Source organism: Lissotriton vulgaris, chromosome 1_1 (genome assembly GCF_964263255.1).
Source record: "Lissotriton vulgaris chromosome 1_1, aLisVul1.2, whole genome shotgun sequence".
Taxonomy (NCBI): domain Eukaryota; kingdom Metazoa; phylum Chordata; class Amphibia; order Caudata; family Salamandridae; genus Lissotriton; species Lissotriton vulgaris.
The window spans coordinates 1781956131-1781975708 of NC_141685.1; the positions used below are offsets into that span (position 1 = coordinate 1781956131).

Genomic DNA, 19578 nt, shown 5'->3' on the forward strand with positions numbered 1-19578 from the left:
TGATGTAGAGGTATTTAAAAATTTTAATTATTCTATTTACAACAATTATTTATAAGTATGTTATATTTACCTTCTACGCTATCCAATGCTTTCCCTACTGTTGCACTCTCTGGAGTGGGAATAGTAATTTTTACTCCTACGCTTTCCAACGCTTTCCCTACTGTTGCACTCTCTGGAGTGGGAATAGTAATTTTTACCACTAAGCTATCCAACGCTTTCCCTACTGTGTCACTCTCTGGAGTTGGAATAGTAATTTTTACCCCTGCGTTATCCAACGCTTTCCCTACTGTTGCACTCTCTGGAGTGGAAATAGTATTTTTTACCCCTACGCTATCAAATGCTTTCCCTACTGTTGCACTCTCTGGAGTGGGAATAGTAAATTTTACCCCTACGCTATCCAGCGCTTTCCCTACTGTTGCACTCTCTGGAGTGGAAATAGTAATTTTTACCCCTACGCTATCCAACGCTTTCCCTACTGTTGCCCTCTCTGGAGTTGGAAGAGTAATTTCTACCCCTACGCTATCCAACGCTTTCCTTACTGTTGCACTCTCTGCAGTTGGAATAGTAATTTTTACCCCTACGCTATCCAACGTATTCCCTACTGTTGCTCTCCCTGGAGTTGGAATAGTAATTTTTACCCCTACGCTATCCAACATTTTCCCTACTGTTGCACTCTCTAGAGTTGGAATAGTAATTTTTACCCCTACGCTATCCAACGCTTTCCCTACTGTTGCACTCTCTGGAGTGGGAATAGTAATTTTTACCCCTACGCTATCCAGCGTTTTTCCTACTGTTGCACTCTCTGGAGTTGGAATAGTGATTTTTACCCCTACGCTATCCAACGCTTTCCCTACTGTTGCACTTATTGGCGTTGGAATAGTAATTTTTACCCCTACGCTATCCAACGTTTTCCCTACTGTTGCACTCTCTGGAGTTGGAATATTAATTTTTACTCCTATGCTATCCAACGGTTTCTCTACTGTTGCGCTCTCTGGAGTGGGAATGGTAGTTTTTACCCCTATGCTATCCAACGCTTTACCTACTGTTGCACTTATTGGAGTTGGAATAGTAATTTTTACCCCTACGCCATCCAAAGTTTTCCCTACTGTTGCACTCTCTGGAGTTGGAATAGTAATTTTTAACCCTACGCTATCCAACGCTTTCCCTACTGTTGCACTCTCTGGAGTGGGAATAGTAATTTTTACCCCTACGCTATCAAATGCTTTCCCTACTGTTGCACTCTCTGGAGTGGGAATAGTAATTTTTACCCCTACGCTATCCAACGCTTTCCCTACTGTTGCACTCTCTGGAGTGGGAATAGTAATTTTTACCCCTACGCTATACAACGTTTTCCCTACTGTTGCACTCTATGGAGTTGGAATAGTCATTTTTACGCCTACGCTATCCAACGCTTTCCCTACTGTTGCACTCTCTGGAGTTGGAATAGTAATTTTTACCCCTACGCTATCCAACAGTTTCTCTATTGTTGCGCTCTCTGGAGTGGGAATGGTAGTTTTAAGTTCTATGCTATCCAACATTTTTATTACTGTATTTTTTTTACTTATGGATTTTGAATAGTATTTTTATTTATTTAGCTATTTAATTTTTTTGTATAAATTTAGATAATGTAGTATATAATTAATTTCAAAAATATTAAAAGTATATTTAATTTTTTTAATTTATTAAACATAATTCTTTACTTTTTATTTATGTTTTTGTTTTATGTTTGTAAATGTATTTGTAATTTATAACATTTTATATTAATTTATAAATTATTAAAATAATTATTACAACTTATTGTTAAGTTTGTATATATTATATATTTTCTGTATATGTTTAATTAATGTATTATTATTATATATGTATTTTTTATTAATTTTAAACATTATTAGATATTTTTAACTAGGTTTATTTTATTTATTAGTGTTATTTACTTTATTTTACATTAATATTTTTACAGAAAAAAACGATATTTTTAACATCGATATTTTTAACATCTACATTTTTTCTCTCGCTATTTTTGTACTTACCATGTTGTAGATAGGATGTTGATATTCTTGCCTTCGATATTTCTGCATCGATATTCCTGTAGGTTGATATTTTGTCAGTGATCCATTTCGAGTTTCCTCTCCACCAAGGTTTTCATGGAGGTTCCACCACCATAAAATCTGTGGCAAAATGGAAACAAAGGTGGCCATACAGGACCCCCTGGTGCCTCATGCCATGTGGATGCAAACAGGGGGGCACAACATGTATCCCCCTGTTTGAAAGCACACCAGTTCCTGCACAGCATGTACTTTACAGTCCATGTTGCAGCAGAAACAGTTTTTAGCATTCCCGTTGCGGTGCCCCTTTTGAGAGGCACCACCGGGGGATGCCAAAAACCAGTCCGCTAACTCCTAATCTGACGGGCTACTCGACCACAACTTTTGCTCAGCAGGAATATGGCAGTGGCGTACATCCCGTCTGTTGTGTCAAAAGCCAAAATCGGGCCTAGAGTCAATAAATGAGACACACACTCAAGAAGAAACTCAAGACCAATTCAGAAAAAAACCTATTGATTTTTATAGAATTTTAGACACCAAGATTACCGAAATCAGGTAAGTACTTTAGACATTATCAAATTTTACAGTAGAAAAAGTAGACATGACAGCTGTCAGATTTGAGGCATGAGCTTGAACGCAGTAATGTTATACAATGAGAGAAACATTCACTGCATAGGTACACTTACAGACGGCTTACAGGACTGTTCTTCTGCGCTTGAAGTAAGTAGGAGCCAAGGTCCAAGAAAGCACCAACAGTTCAAGTTTACCTGCCCTGGGGTGTCCGGGTGCAGAGGTGCTTTACCCGCTGGTAACCTCAAACGCTACGTACTAAAGTCAATGTGGAAAAGTACCTGTAAGAAAAAGGCTGTACAGGGGACTGGGATAGCAGTTCATCAGAACCCAAGGGGGGCTTGGCTCTTGAGGGTCTTAGGATCATAGAGACACTGTTGCTTTAAGTGAGCCCAGGCTGGGGACCTCAGGTGAAGAGGTATTTTGTCCGGTGGGTCAGTGAGTAAGAGGCTCTCATGGTTCTTGTTGTACCTGCAGAAGAGGGAAAAGAAACACAGTATGGCCACTCTCTGTGTGGAGCTGGCCTCTCTTGAAGTCCCTTGATGTGCAGATAAGTTTTGGCAATGCTGGTGTTCTGAAATGAACACAAACAAGCCTTGGTGTTTGCAACTAGATGCTGTACCTCAGGTGTTGGTGCTGCGCGGCTCCTGGGCCCTGCCATCCCAAAACTTGGAGATTGACAGGACCTCCTGGAGCAATGAAGACCAGTTTTGGAGTGCTGCTTCCTCTGTGGGCCTGGCGGTTGACAGATTCACTTGGGCCTGCTGGTGCAGGGAAGTGGCTCTTCAACTCCAAGGGAGATGTTGTTGGGTTGGTGAAGTGCTGGACAGACCTTCAAGGATTTGGGGAGGCTGTGTTCGCTTTTGGATGAGTTGGTGTCTGTGATTGTTGTTATGGTTTTGCACCAAGTTAGGTGCTGGTCCACAGTTCTCACGTCTTTGTCTATTCTTTGTCCTTCTTTTTCTTTCAGACAGACATATTTGAGTTCCTGTGGTTAGGGGTGCCACCTAAATACTAAATTCAGTGGTGTTAAGTGGAGTGAAGGGTAGTAGCCAATGAGCTACTTACCCTTTGGGTCACTATACCCCCTATATGACCACTTCTCATGGGGAGTGGACATAACTCTGTCCCAGAGTTGCTAATTCCACCAAATACAAGATGGTTGAACCCTTCTATCTTGGAAACCATCAGGTAGCCCACCTTAAGGGTGTGACTAGCCTGGAGGTGCGACACGCCTACTGCATAGCTGATTTCCCACCTGTCCTTATGCCAAATGAGCCTAAGGGCAGGGGGTGGAATTGCCTGGGTCTGGGAGAAGCCGGTCTCATATCATAGGCAGTTGGGGCTTTGAAGCCCCTGACCTTGATATGTAAATCACTAGCGATCCTGCTGGATGAGGTGTGAACACCTTTCTCCAGATCCGGCATTTTTTCTAGCCTCACCTCAGAGGGCAAGGGCTCCCACCTGCAGGGGGTCAGAAATGTGTCTGTGGAGGCAGGCTGGGTGATACCAATCAGCCAGCATATTAGATACTGGCAGGTTTTTCAGGGGGCAACTCTAAGTTGCCCTCTGGATACATGTCATAATAAATCTAGTACTGTCAACAGCACAGATTTATTAAGACAAGATATGTGATACCAAACACCATAGGTTTCACTAAAGCCATTGTGCAGCTGGTTAACTCGTAATGACCAGTGCCCAGTACATATACTTAAGATGGCTTCCCTGTTCACTTGTACCATCTAGTATTTGAACTAAACAGCACAGGGGCATATCTGCTAATGCAAGTATGCCCTAATGTGTAATATAATGCACCCTGCCTTAGGGCTATAATGCCTGCTGTAGGGGTGACTCACACATATGATATGCAGTAACTTTGTCATGGCACACAGTGAGTGCTCCGTGTTGTGTTTTCACACATGGCTTGCACCATGTCACGCAGCCTGCAATGGCAGTCTGCATGCAACTTGTATGGTGGTCCCCTAGGCTGCATAATATATGCTGCAGCCCTTTGGGACCCTCTTTAGTACCTATGCCCAAGGTATCAGTGGTACCTTTACTAGGGACTTACAGGGGTGCTAAAGTGTGTTCCAATTTTAACAGAATTAGACCATTTCACTTTGTTTTTATGGAAAGATCACTAGCACTGAGGCGTTGCTAGCAGGGACTGAGTGCACACCAGTCGAAAAATATCAGTACTAGTGACAAAAGTGGGGGTGACAATGATAAAACGGGGCAATCTCCTACAAAAGCTATATAACATGTAAGGAGCTAGCCAAGCATGAATTTAAGAAGATCCTGCAAGAGACATTGGTTGTACGACGTTTCAACGCATGCTTTTACCACGCATGCCTTTACAACGCAGGTATTACAACGCAAGTCGTTACAACGACTTGCGTTGGGGGCGCTGAATAGTGGAATAGTTTAATTTTCTATTCCAACTCCAGTCCCCGTGGATAGTAGGGAAGGGGTTGGATAGAAAATTAAACTATTCCCTATCCAACAGCGCCCTTCAGCGAAAGTCGTTGTAACGACTTTCATTGTAATTCCTGCGTTGTAATGGTAGTGCGTGGTAAAAGTTTCATTGTAAATGATGTTCCCCAGAGACATTTGGCATTGTGTTCCCTTTAGTCTGGGAGACCTGTGAATGTGAAAGCTGATCATACAGTTAAGTGCGAAGGAGCGAGATTACCTGTGAGAGGACTGATGAGGACCGCTGCACATGTGAAGTGTAGGGAAGGAGAGGGACGTCACACTGTGCTAGATGTACATTAACTGTATAATTAATAGCCAAGGCAGTGGATTGTCCAGTTGGATTGCAAGATATGAGGGTGGCAGAAGGAGGTGGATAAGGCGGGGCAACATACACACAAGAGCATGACCAGAACGGCGGTCAAACAAGAAAAAGGGTTATGATTAGGAATGTAACCCAAAAGTGAAAACAGATGAATCATATAAATGAAAGGGCCAGACAGAGATAAAGCGTAAGTGGAGGACACGTCTGTGGAGAAAAATGTGTCAGCACCCAGCTGCTACCATCCATCACAATCTAAATGATACATTATGGTTGGTCTGTCCAGAATAGCCCAACTAATACGTTTCCCGTGACCACAACGCAAATTAAAACTAGAGAAGATGAGAAATCAGAGCAGTATGACATAGCTTAGCCAATGACTGTTTTTGCTATCCCTTCACATCGAATATATTATAAGCTACATTTAAATTGCCGCCCTCTCCATGTCTGTAGCTTATGCATATTTTTATTTTTGACCAGTTGAATTTACGTGTCCGAACCAGGAAATTCACGGCATGAAGAATTAATCTGATCATATCTAATGATCAGACTGGAAGCCTGTACTCAGCTTTCAGATAGGCGGCATGGTACCTTCAACGTGCAGCAACCGTTGCCATGCCAAAGTTAATTTTACCTGGTCAGCTTGAAGAGGACTTCAAGGACAAGGATCTTCTTTATGCCTTTCTTAATTTAATTCATCCTTGTATGCATGAGAGCAAGATAGAGTTAATGGTGGCCAAATGGAGAGTTTACATCTTGGAGTCGCTAAATCCTCCTCTTTGCCTGGGATTTCCTCTCAGACCACCAATCCACCATCTATCGGGGCTCAGAAATCGACTTTCGAAAAGTGGTTTGTGACACATCTTACTAGACGGTACACCTGTGCTGTATAGGATGCTTGCCATACTTTCAGTGCAATTACAGTGTAAAATATAGGACAAATATTTATCTGTTCAAAACAATCTAGGAAAAATAAAATATTAAATGAAGACGCGATTAAAAATAAAAAAGCAACAGACCTGAAATGTGTTCATGCCCTTTCCTGTGGGTTTTATTGCTTGCAAATATTTCAGGCAGAATTTCCATTCCACCTTTGCAGCAAGCACCAGAGATTATTGTGTGATACCAACAGCAGCATGCCTTGATCCATTCTAGTGCACGCCATCACTTTAAAACAAACAGAAGTCAACCTCATCTGAAACACAAACTGGAGAAAGGAAACATGTTCCTCACCGCGCCAGGAGAATGTAAGCCGTCTAAGTTATTCGAATGAATAATTGATGGAGCAAAGAGGGCGAAAGAGGCATAAAAGCATGTCGTAAATTCAGCCTTTGAAAGACAAGACATTATCATTCACACTGGCTGTAAGGGGGAAGAAACCTCTGCCTCTTCTAATAGAGATGAGACTATTTCACCCTGAGTCCTTTGCTTCCCTTCTCAGAGAGATATGGATTTATCAAGAGACACCAGCAGCATTAACAGGAAAAAACAGCAGTTTAGAAACTGACACTCATTTTATGGCCGAAGAGTTTGAAGATACGCAAGAGCAGCTCCCCATGCCTCGATGATAGGTTTGGCAAGAGGGCTGATGTGAGCAGGGGCTTCCTTTAGGAGAAGGCAAAGGTAATGACTGTGGTTCCTGTCTTCTTGCAAACAACCACCGGCTTTGCTTGCAAGCCCTATGACGGCAATTCATTTATAGTAGGTGATTGATTGTGCCTATTAATCATTTCCATCCACTAAAATAGTGCAATCTCGTGTTTTCTGTAACAAATTCTTGTAAAACCCTGCAGTGGGTGGAACCAGAACATCATTGCGAGAACATCCCCTGGCATAAATCCCATGACATCAATATAATCTACCAACATATTGCCCCATAGGTCTTAAGAAAACAAAACCTGTAGCTAGTGGGAATTTTGTAATAGGAGTGTAGGACGAGATATTTATGTCAGATGATATTTCTGTATATAATATTCTGACATACTGCCCCATGTAGTGGCTTTTCTTGGGTAACAATAGTTGATTAACACAACTTCCTGTCATTCCCTGGGGTCAAAGGGTGCGAGTTATATCTTCTAAACAATCTAAACTATACTTAATTGTCTGCTGAAATAGGGAAGAGAACAGCAGTGATATATGATATTGAGAATTATCATGATGGAATTGGGGTCTTATGAGATGAGCACAGCTTGCCTTAACTCACACGTGGACCAACCTTGCATTTGTTAACCATATCTTGAAATCTCATAACAGGTATGTTTTCATTGTCTGGTCTGTGATATTACTTCCACTATCCCTGAAATATAGTGAAATATTACTACTGACAGGCATTCTATGTCCTACCACCCGGGGCACTTGCCAGAGTTTCCCAAACTGTGGGTTGCGGATAATTTTTGCTGCCAATAAATGAAGATGCACCTAAATTCTGTATTTATCTGTCACGTGTGCTGCACATCAAAGAAAGAGATAAATAGTCAAGCTACCTCTCTTTCTGCTTATTTTTAACATGAGTGTTTTTATGAACTCTCTCACTTTGCAGTCAGGGAAATAAAAGTGAATTATGTGACAACCCTGTGGGTGCACATGAAGTGTGAAAGGAAAGCTGAAGGATGTCATTTTTTCTTGCAGATTTCACTGCGTCACTTCTACAAGGCTTTCCTGCGTGGGAACGCCCATCCTACATACATTGCACCTGACCCAGGTAGAATGTGTCACAGGGCTTTATAACGTGACACATTTCCCTAGATGAGTCATTTTTCTTGTAAATTTCACTGCGTCGCTTCCACAATGCTTTCCTGCATGGTAACATCCATCCTACATACATTATACCTGAAGCAGGTATAATGTGACATAGGGATTTACAACGTGACGCATCTCCCTAGATGCATCACATTGTAAATGGGCCACAGCGTGGTGCATTGTTTATGCTGCATCACAAAAGTTACCACAACGGTGGCGCAAAAGTGATGCATGGGATTTTAAATTTGCCCCAAAGATCCGAACAAATCAAGACGCTTTGCTTGGTGATGCACAAACGATAAATAGTCACTGAAACCCGATTTCCGCACATCATCAATTGTGTGCAATATAGTTTCTCTATAAAACTGTATGTCTGTGAAAATGTAGTGGCCATTTCAATGGAAAATGTGCTGTCTGCAAATAACAATACTCAATCACATAATGTTCTAGTCTCATAAAAAATTTGCCCACCTCATGTCCAATAAAACTAGGTGTGTTTTGAACGTTTGTCGTACTAAAAAGTGAGTAATGGTTCTAAAAGGTTGGGGAAGCACTGAGCTACACTGCTTTTCTTGGCCATTGCCTTAACTGTGTGCCATAGAATGTATATTTACAGTACAGATGCAGGTAGTAATTTTCTGTTTCTATGGACATTGGTAAGGGATATTTTTAGAACACAACCTTGCTTCCTTCTGAAATAATTTGAACAATTCACCAAAGAAGAGACACAGGCTATGATAATGTAATTATTGTAATGGCTGCCCTTGAAAATGAACACATTGAGCACTCTGAGAATCGTTAATTGAATATTTTCAACCGAGAATGAAGTCATAGGGATATGAACCTTTTTTACTGGGAAATTGCATTTAGGGGTAAATGTAATAAATGCTGTATAAATTAATATTTTTACATGTTGTATGATTTATAATGCGTATTAAAGAGAATTGTCTTAGATAGTGTAAACATTGGTTGTATCTTTTGACTGTATGGACCCGACCACATATTACTCTTAACTGAGCTCCAATTAACTTCAATATTTTGCTGTGAGGCGCGAGATTCTAAAAGGTCAAAGTGCTTCGCTGCTCACCTCCAGTGAACAATCAGGTGAGAATCTTTGGTCTGGGAAAATGCTTGGTTTGTATTCCAACTGAAGCCTCACTGCGAACTCAGTACATAAATGAGAAGCTGAAGGCAAAAAGTCATAAGGAAAGGAAAGAAAGAGCTTAGTGCGGGAAAGAGGGAAACAAAGAGAAAAAGAGAAGGAAAAAATTAAAGAGAAAGAAAGAGAGAGGAAGGGAAATTGACACAGAGAGAGAGAGAAAGACAAAAGGGGGAGTGAGAGGGATGACAGAGAGAAATAGAAACTGAGGGCAAAGAAGGAGAGAGAAAGTGACATAGAATCACAAATTTAAACAACTTTTTAATGCAGATGTTCATTTTTTGCCTGCAAATAACGCTACTGACAGCAAGCCCCATGGGATTCAGTTTTAGATACAGGCGCCTGCCAAAAAGAAGTCTCCTCAGCCTCCAGGAGCAGCGGCAGAGAATGTGCATGTTTCAGTTTTAAAGGAGTATAGTGGCTGATTATTTTAATGGAAATAATACGATTATTATTCATAGAAAACTTTGCAACTTAGGGATGTAGTATTAAAAGTAGCAGGTTTCGGTCCTGACAAATACTACATGATCATACAGTCGGCTCAACTCAACCTCCACAGCCCTGGGATAAGCCAGGTACGGTTTATGGTAGCTTTTGTAATTTGGAGATCAGTTTTTATCTTTGCTAACAACTTTATTTTGAATTTTGAAGAAGAAATATGACACACATTACAGCTTCACCTTAATCATCATGTGATACTACAGTATGGGTGATAGAGCCAATGAACAATGAATTTGGTGCCCTCGGCTTCCATTCCACAAGACCCCTAGTGAACAGTGACATTCAGTCCGAATGTGCAGCTCATGGTGAGCTGTCCTCTGTGTCTCGGGAGGTCATTAACACACATCTCTGAACCCAGCAGAGTCTGCAACATCGTCAAGTGCGTCCCCCAGCGTTCTGCCATCTCCGTATGTAGGTGTAAAAGAGCCGAATTTTGCAACTCTCTTTCAAACAGTTGCAGGGAGTTTTGCATGACATAGATCGAGACACCTTCCCCAAACACATGTAGACCGAGGGTCGCTGTGGCTGCTTCCACATATGGATCACGCTCAATTGCGCAGCAAGCGGGACATGAGAGAATAGCCTCATTTGGGAAGTCGTCATGGGGAAGACTTAATCTGCCCCTGGCTCTCCCAGGGGGACCAAGATTGGATTGTGTAGCAGTGAGATACTAGTGATGGAGTGTATGGTGTGGAGGACATCAGCCCTGAATGCCTGAATCAGCAGACACAGCCTCAGCAGGACCCAAATACCTCAATTACAGAATAAACTTCCACATACCCAAAAGAAACCTCCGATCTTCCAACCTCACACTGGCTCAAACCCCTCACATCCACAGTGCCAGAGCAGCGGAAAATCCTTCTCCCAAATTTCAGCCAAGACCTGGAACGAACTACCAGCAGACATCAGATGCGCCCCCTCCCTGAACACCTTCAGTAAGATCCTCAAGACCTGGCTATTTGGATAAACAGATCTGCAGACCCCCTCCCCCCACCAGCGACTTGAAACCCTCACGGGTGAGTAGCACGCTTACAATTCCCTGATTGATTGATTGTGTGTTCCCCGTATCCCTACCAGTACAACTCTGAGCCCCCGAATATCTTGTGAAGTCGTATGGCTGAGAGGTACCAGCGTGATAAAATATTATAGGCAGTCTTTTTATAGTGGAGGCAGATAGTTTCCTTCAAGGTGTGTATGGCCAATATCCTCTCCCATTGAGTCATAGAGGCGTGTTTGTTTTGGGGGTAAAGTTCAGGATGTAGTGGTGGAACCATCAGATGCCTTTAAGATGGATGTTGTTGAGGTATAAAGCTTAGATTGGGGCTATGCGAGCTAGAGGCCTTCCGGCTCAATGTGAATGTGTTTGTATTTATATAGCGCCTTCTACCCAGAGGTCTCGTAGCACTGTATTCATACCGCTGGGAAACCCTTCCTGGTTTTCCTGTGAGATGTCCACTCCTGGGCACCCCCAAGGTGAAGCCAGGCATCCTATCTCTGCTGGGGCCATTGTGGAGATTAAGCAAGCTATTGCCCAGAGGGACAGAGTGGGACCCATGATTAGACTAGGCACCGAGGCGAGAATTATCAGGTCCGAGGCGGGAATTGAACCCTGGTCCAGGACCAGACCTCTGCATCAGGGTCTGCTGCTCTAACCATTGAGCCACGCTTCTCCACTCAATGCAATACATGGCTGAACCTGTGGGTGTCCCGTCTAGTTAGAGTATACTTCCAATAAGATCCCACTATGTCCTCAGATCCCCATCGCTATAAAAATCTCTCAAAGTGGGGGACAGGCCCTGGTCCTAGCAGTGAGCCAAAAGTTTGGCAGTCAACAGCTTGTTGAGATTAGTTTGTAAAAGGGATATTGAAGTAGAAATCATTGAACTAATCTAAAAGGATTTAGCATGGCACAATTTCCATAAGTAATTACCTTTTAAACAGGTGACACTAAAATACAAAATTACTGCTGTAATCCAAAAACGTAATTATCAAAGGGATTTAGCTACAAGCCATAAGATCTGTCAGTAGACTCTATGGTTCGTGGATATTTTTTTGTCCCAGTACCTGAAACTTGATCACAGAGTCAAGATGCATATATATTGCTAAATATTTCTTTTATAGCCAATTGATTGGCTGAGTATCTGAAACTAAAACTATGAGCACATTTCTACATGTGTAATGCAGATTACTGCCCCCGTTAGCTTACAAGATTCAATTATTATTTAGACAGTTTGGAAAACAGCAAGTTATGTATTCCATTTATTTACAAAGAATGGCAACCATATTTCCATACTTTAATTTCAGAACAAGGCTATTACCTCTGACAGTAAACCTTTAAGTCTCCGTTGTTCTCAAGACTCACTTTATAATTCATTCCCTGTTTTCACATCTACTGTTTTGGAATACCTGATATTTGTCATAACACATTATAGAGACATCTGACAGCAAGATATTTGCAATAGGTGTCCCAGTAGTTCGATGGGACCAGTCCAAGGTGATCTGCATCGAAAGTGAGAGAGTTATACCAACTGTGACACTGTTAGATTATGGACCCAGTTCCTTTTATCAGGGTTTTTCCTCTAGGTATTCAAATGATTAATCAGAAATAACAATGATTGAAACGTTATTCTTATAGTTCTGAACAAATGTCAATCTTTTAATGTTTGTTCAAAGCCACATATAAAGACAGAGCATTTTTAAGAAAATATGCATTATAAATAATTGCCATGATTTGAACGACATTATACTACCATGCCTTCCTTCATGCGGATATCAGTAGATTCCTGATTCATTGGCTTCAATGATTACAAAACTAAGTTGTCAGATTAGTTTCAACAGTTCCCTATTTTTATCGAACTTCTGATCTGATTTATCAACTATACTGACTGGCTGTTATCTTAGAGGTTCAATTTAAAATTCTGTGTTTGGTCCATATACGATTTTACGTTGGGCAATCCCATTGTCTTTCCCAGGGACTCCATGCATACATCTGTGTAGGACTACCTCAGACTTCAAATCTTCTCCTATTTACAGTTCCCCGCAATCAGAAGCCAAAACGGAAAGTTGTTTATTTTCCTACTCTGCTAGAAAGTCTTGCAACAGCCTCCCTCTGTTTCTAAGGCCCATTTGTTCTCGTCTTAAGTTTAGGAAAAAGCTCAAAACCTTTTGATTTAAATGTCAACATAAGCCAGGTTTTTCTTAGCACCAGGAGACCTAACGGTGTATGAGCACAATACAAAAGTAACCGAACATAACATAATATAAAATAACATTACCTAACGTGACCTGGCGAGACGTGGCTTCGCGTGGCATGGCATTGCATGACAAGGCATGACATAACATAACATTTGCAAGCATTATGCCCTACCCAATAACATGTTGTCCTGTGTTATTGATTAACACTAAATAAGCAAGATTCTGAACTCTGGACCTTCTTTGTATTATGGAAATATGAGATGCTGATTGTAACCCATACATCCAAGTTAGGTGTGAGAACTTCAGTGATCTTTAAACAGTACATGGTATTTAAGAACATCTGTGCTTGCACCATACTGTCTCGCAAAAAGTGTCAGCACATTGCATAGTCCATCACATTACCTTATGTGCCTGCTTCTTTATTGCTGCTCCAGTTATTCTATTACATTTCTGTATAGCATTGCTGAACTCATTACATAAGTGGTGGTTGATCGTTCTCTCTTCATAGCCTTTGGAGACTTTAACAATTGGTTTGACAACTTGATGTTATCTATCAGAAAAGTATTATTAAGTCTTGAGTTACTTGCTACAATCTATACTAATAGGTCAACCAAATAATTGCCACTTCCAACCCATTCATTAAGGTAGACATGCCTTTATCAGTTGTTTGGCCCAACCTTAGAACACTCCTTCCAATCCTAATAAGTATTTGCTCACAGCATAAGTCTGATATCCTACAGCACAACATCTATAAGTCCTTCAATTATATTTTATGTTGTGTTATTTGTCTAGAATCAATTTTCTTGTCTTCAGTGAAGTATATCTTAATTCACATAAATGGTGACATTGTTGGCCTGACTGTCCTCCTAGGTTTCTCACCAGCATTGAACACATGTGGCAGTGCAATTGTCTGAGCTTGCCTTCACCATCTGGGCTTGAGAGACATTGACCTGAACCAGTGTTGCTCATTTTGAGCCAGGAAGAACATAAGCAGATAGTTACCCTTATTACAGTCACGTCTCATAACTCCCACCTTTGCCTCAGATTTTTTTATTAGCATTTTTGTCTTTGCTAATATACAGCCACCGGTGAACACCATCTTTTCATATGGTTTTTGTGTTTATAATTATGTGAAAGGCACCCAGCTCATGCTGAGAATATAAAGAGCAAGGTATCAAACAGCAACAGAATACTATGCTCCCCCGCTTCACCAAGATAGAGAGGAGGATATCATTAAAATGTCTACTATTAAATGAGCACCAACCACACTTCATTGTTATCAGGTCCAATACCAGACTTTGGACAGAGGACTGCTGGTCCTGGTAACAGAGCTGCCTGTCAAGACCATGGGTTACCTGTCTGACATTTCTATCCCAAATTGGCACCGTAATAACGGCCCATGGGCTTGATCTGACGTCCATACAGCTCGTCCTTCCTTGTAAGATATTTCAACAAAGAGTGGGCCAGGGGATGCTAAGACCCTTACCACAGGAGAGACACTCATTGATAACAAGCCTTTTCAATCTAGCTTCCTTATTCTGCCATTTAGAGATCCACAGCATAATGGGGCCAAAGTTGATGCAATCCTCAATGTAATTGGGTCCTAGCTCTTCAGGGCAGGCACAATGGGAAGCTGTGGAGAGGTCGAGCCATGGTTCCTTACCACTGGGGCTTTGCTGAATGGCCTCCAAAACTTAATTCAATGAAATGGAGATTTTCGACTAAGAACATCAACTCTCCTGTATATATCCTGGAGGTAGGGAGAGAATAGATTTGAGAAAAATGTGCCACCCAAAACGTCACTGGGAATATGACAGCTGACCAGGGAGACATGACTGCTAGACGTCCTAACAGAAGTTAGTGTCCCAGAAGGCTTTCGAGTTTTTGCGAGAGGCCGCAGTGAATAGCTTCTACCAATTTATGACAGACATCTATGTATTCCTATATTTAAGTGCTGATTCATAAAGCCTATGGAATTCCGCAACTGCTTTGGGGTCTCTGGGTTTGGCTCCAAGCACTTATAGTAACTGTGAGCTAGGGAGCAGGCTTCACTAAACCACCTAGTTGGATCCATGCTAGCTTAGTGAGGGCAGACTTGATACAGTTACATGGAGCTTCAAATGCGGGAACAACCATCTTAATCACTTCCTCATCCTCGAGACACCTTACGAAAAGCTCCCAGTGTTCTGATATTAAGGGCTTCAAAAACGGACAGAGGGCCGGATGGTGTCCCTGTAGATTTATTCAAATCAAATATGGACCTATGGGGGCCAATCATTACGCAGATACTTATCGCTAGCTGTGATGCCCCTTTTTTATCAACCTGGGTGTAATCTATTATCGTCCCAATTTTTAAAAAGGGGGACTGCCAGGACTCCGGATGTTATAGGCCTATTTCTTTACTGGATTCTCTGACCAAAGTAGTTGGTCGAATCATCCTAGAACACTTACATGAGTGGGCCGAGGATAATAAGGTTTTATCCGACCTTCAAAACGGTTTTCGTGAGGGCTTAGGGACGACCAACCAGAGTTTAAATGTAGCTATTTTTGTGGGGAAATATACACTAGCAAAGAAGAGGGGTTTGTTTTTAACGTTTGTGGATCTCACCGCAGCCTTTGATTCCTTGATGCACGATAAGCTGTGGGAGATCGTCGAGCTTATGGTGGTGGATGAAAACATCATTTATTTTCTTAGGCGCCTTTATAGCAAAGATTTGGCCTGTCTGGTGATCGCTCTGCCCCATTCCCAATAAGCAGGGGGGATAAGGCAAGAATGTGTCCTAGCCCCCTTTCTTTTTAATCTTTATATCAACTATCTGGGTGAGGTGCTGCTTAAAGGCAATCAAGATTTCCCCCAGGTAACCGGTCGCCCAATGCCCGCCCTCCTCTACGCGGATGACGCGGTTTTGATGTCACGTCTGCAAATAGGCTTGCAGGGGGTGCTAGACATCTTTTCCAATTTTATGAGCAATTTAGGTCTCAGAGTCAATACCGCGAAGACCTGCATAATGAGGTGTTGCCGTGGCAGTCAGAGGTGCAGGGACGTTTGTGAAAGGCCAGAAGATAGGAGCCACTAAGAGTTTTTCATATCTTGGTATACTCTTTAATCATAGTGACTCATGGGCCAAGGCTGTATCAGCATAAAAATGAGCGTTTTTAAGGACAACTACTGACCTTGCTAATTTTTCTAAAAAGCTGGACAGGAGACCACCAGTAGAGCTCATTCAGATTTATAAAGCAAAATATATTTCCACTGTGATGATGGGGCATGGGGTTGGTTTTTTGCTGACATCTATCCATTACAGATGGTGGAAAACTCTTTTTTAAGATACATTCTGAGTGTACCGAACAGTACATCTTCATATGTTTCAGTAGAACAACAATGCCCCTGCACTATACAAGTATAGAACATTAAAGTGATAACATCTATAGCAAGTGAAGATCAGTTAGTATACAACCACACTTTCGGAGTGACTTTTAAGAGAATCAATTATCCAAGTTCAGGTGCAAGAGTTCCAAAAATGAAAGAAATGTTCTGTTCCTGGTGTTAAGTAATTGTTTTATTGTTCCTTTGATAATGCCAACACGTGTTTCATCGCAGGGAACCTACTGCGAATCTTCAGGGCTTCTTGAGGAAAGTATGACAACAAATATAAGAAATGTACGAAATGTCCGTTTCTGGACAAAGTTCAGGTTAATTGTTTCGAGTCGTTCGAGGTTTGTAGCACGCTGCCTGCGTGATTAAAAGATCTTGTTCAGTTTAGGTATGTGTCAATACCGGGAGGAGTTGATGAGAGTATACCAGGGGTCTTGATTAAGACATAGTGTTCCTTAACAGGCGGGTACACCTTGTTCGCGCTGAACTCCCTCTTGTGGTTCCCGGTGCCATTTTCCAATGACGGTCGAGGTCAAGGACCGTCATTGGAAAACGGCACCGGGAACCACAAGAGGGAGTTCAGCGCGAACAAGGTGTACCCGCCTGTTAAGGAACACTATGTCTTAATCAAGACCCCTGGTATACTCTCATCAACTCCTCCCGGTATTGACACATACCTAAACTGAACAAGATCTTTTAATCACGCAGGCAGCGTGCTACAAACCTCGAACGACTCGAAACAATTAACCTGAACTTTGTCCAGAAACGGACATTTCGTACATTTCTTATATTTGTTGTCATACTTTCCTCAAGAAGCCCTGAAGATTCGCAGTAGGTTCCCTGCGATGAAACACATGTTGGCATTATCAAAGGAACAATAAAACAATTACTTAACACCAGGAACAGAACATTTCTTTCATTTTTGGAACTCTTGCACCTGAACTTGGATAATTGATTCTCTTAAAAGTCACTCCGAAAGTGTGGTTGTATACTAACTGATCTTCACTTGCTATAGATGTTATCACTTTAATGTTCTATACTTGTATAGTGCAGGGGCATTGTTGTTCTACTGTTACTTGTGTGGATCTTCTTGGTCCAACTTTGAGCGGTTGTGTGAGATTACCGCTCGCCCTATTGCCTGTACCAACCACTTCACCGTGCTCTCTACCTAGCGGACATACAGGTGTGCGCCCTATTTCCCTGGTAAATGATAAAAATCTCCTTGTCGGATAACATCTTCATATGTTTGTCATGCAGAGTTGGACCTTCCATACATTTCTGATCTTATGGAGCTAATTCTTCTGTGGCATAGAATCTGGTTAAAAGTAGAGACAAAGTTAAACAGGGACATCTTAATGGACAGTTTGAAATTGGAGGGGGCCCTAAAGATTCCATGGATTAGATATGTCAGAGATTTTATGCGTGATTTAGGTCACTTAGAGTATTTCACTGACCTGAATACCATCCAGACGATCTCGAAAAAGGAGTTAAAAAAGGAGTTAAAAAAAGGGGTCTCTTCCGTTGCTGGACACATTGAGAATGTCGGCGGAGATCATCAAGCCATCTGTCCAGCATAATCAGTTGATTCCAACTACTTTCAGTATCCAACCCTACCTAAAATTCATTCCAGGGGGCTACAATAGGTTTTTACTGACCAGATTCAGGCTCAGGATCGTCCACAGAATTGTCAGCTTTACAGAAATTAATGATTGGGCCCGAGAATTACAAGTCTGCCCTTGTGAAATTCTCCCTGAACAATCTACGATAAATGTAGTTTTATTTTGTAAATTTTACAGTGAATTAAGGAAAGTATGGATAATATCAATTTAAAAATCTATGGGGATTAGATAATGTCGCCCGGCGTTCATTAATCTACAGTTCTTGGATAATGAACATAGAGTATGGAGGATATCAATGTTTTTAAAGAAAGTACTCTGGCAAAGGAAATCTATTGTGATCTAAGTATTGAGGTCCTAAAAGCTGCATTGGACTGATATTATTAATTTTAAATGTAATCTTGAATTTTATAATGAATTGTAAAATTGCCTGTTTTTATGTGCTTTTATGATTGTATGTAACCGCAATCGAATACAGTTATTCTTGACTTGACTTGACTTGACTGAGGTTTTGTAGCCTCCAGACTAATCTCAGCCCATTGGTGATGAATAGCGGGCAGGGATTTGCTACCTGAGGGCAGTGTTTCTTGCTTATCAGTAGTGTCATTGTTGCAACGACTGCTTTGTGCTCACTATGAGCAGATTCAATGATCAGGCATTCTTCTAAATATTTGACTAGACCCCTAGATAATAACCCCAATGGCAGGACCATCAAGTGGGGCCTATAAAAGAAATCAAGGGGCAAAGTACTAATCCCACTATGACTGGGTTCGGGATTCCCATGATAGGCCAACAGGTTTCTTACATAGATTAGGTTCTTAAGCTTTATCACAATACAATCCCCTTTGATATTTTTCCTGGACGGACCCAGCCAGCCGAACCTTCTAACCAGTAAACTTTTGTTGCAATAGGCTGTACTGAATCCTCTATTCTTGCCTAGCCATTGAGTAGGTTTGTGGTAAAGCTGATTCACTGATTCTGTCTGGTTTGCCTGCGGTGGCAGAACCCCTGCTAACACCCAGCCACTGCCGGTAGTAAGTGTAACTGCAGGGCGGTGACGTGGGAAGGGGGAGGGGCAGGGTGGGGGGTAGTAATGTATGGATTACGGACTTTAACATGTAAGTAAACATATAAATAAATACAACGAATTTCGTTGTGTGCACTGCATCACCAGATTCGATGCAGTGCGCGCAACTAAATTTGTTGTATTTATTTATGTTTACTTACCTGTTAAAGTCCGTAATCCATACAATACAATCCCCCACCCTGCCCCTTCCCTGCCCCTCCCCTTCCCTACGTCACTGCCCTACAGTTACACCTACTACCGGCCGTGGCTGCTAACACCAATACATAAGGGCTGGAAGATGATGGAAGACTGATGGTAGTACTGTTTGGCGATTTGTACTCACTGTGATTTCCCGGTGTAGACGGGTTGCTACTAGTTTGATTTGATACATGTTCACTGTGCCTTAGTGGTGTGTCCCAGGCGTCAGAAGCATCAGGTAGCCTACATTTCTCAGTAGTGCGAATAGACAGGATTACTTTGCAAGAATCTGAAACAGGAGTTAAAACGGGACATCCAA

General features: G+C 41.7%; 1 protein-coding gene across 2 annotated transcripts in view; it reads left to right on the forward strand.

Moving 5' to 3' along the window:
- The window catches only part of TAFA2 (TAFA chemokine like family member 2), a 1199141-nt gene that overhangs the window by 385027 nt on the left and 794536 nt on the right, over positions 1-19578 (forward strand). The window lies entirely within an intron of this gene.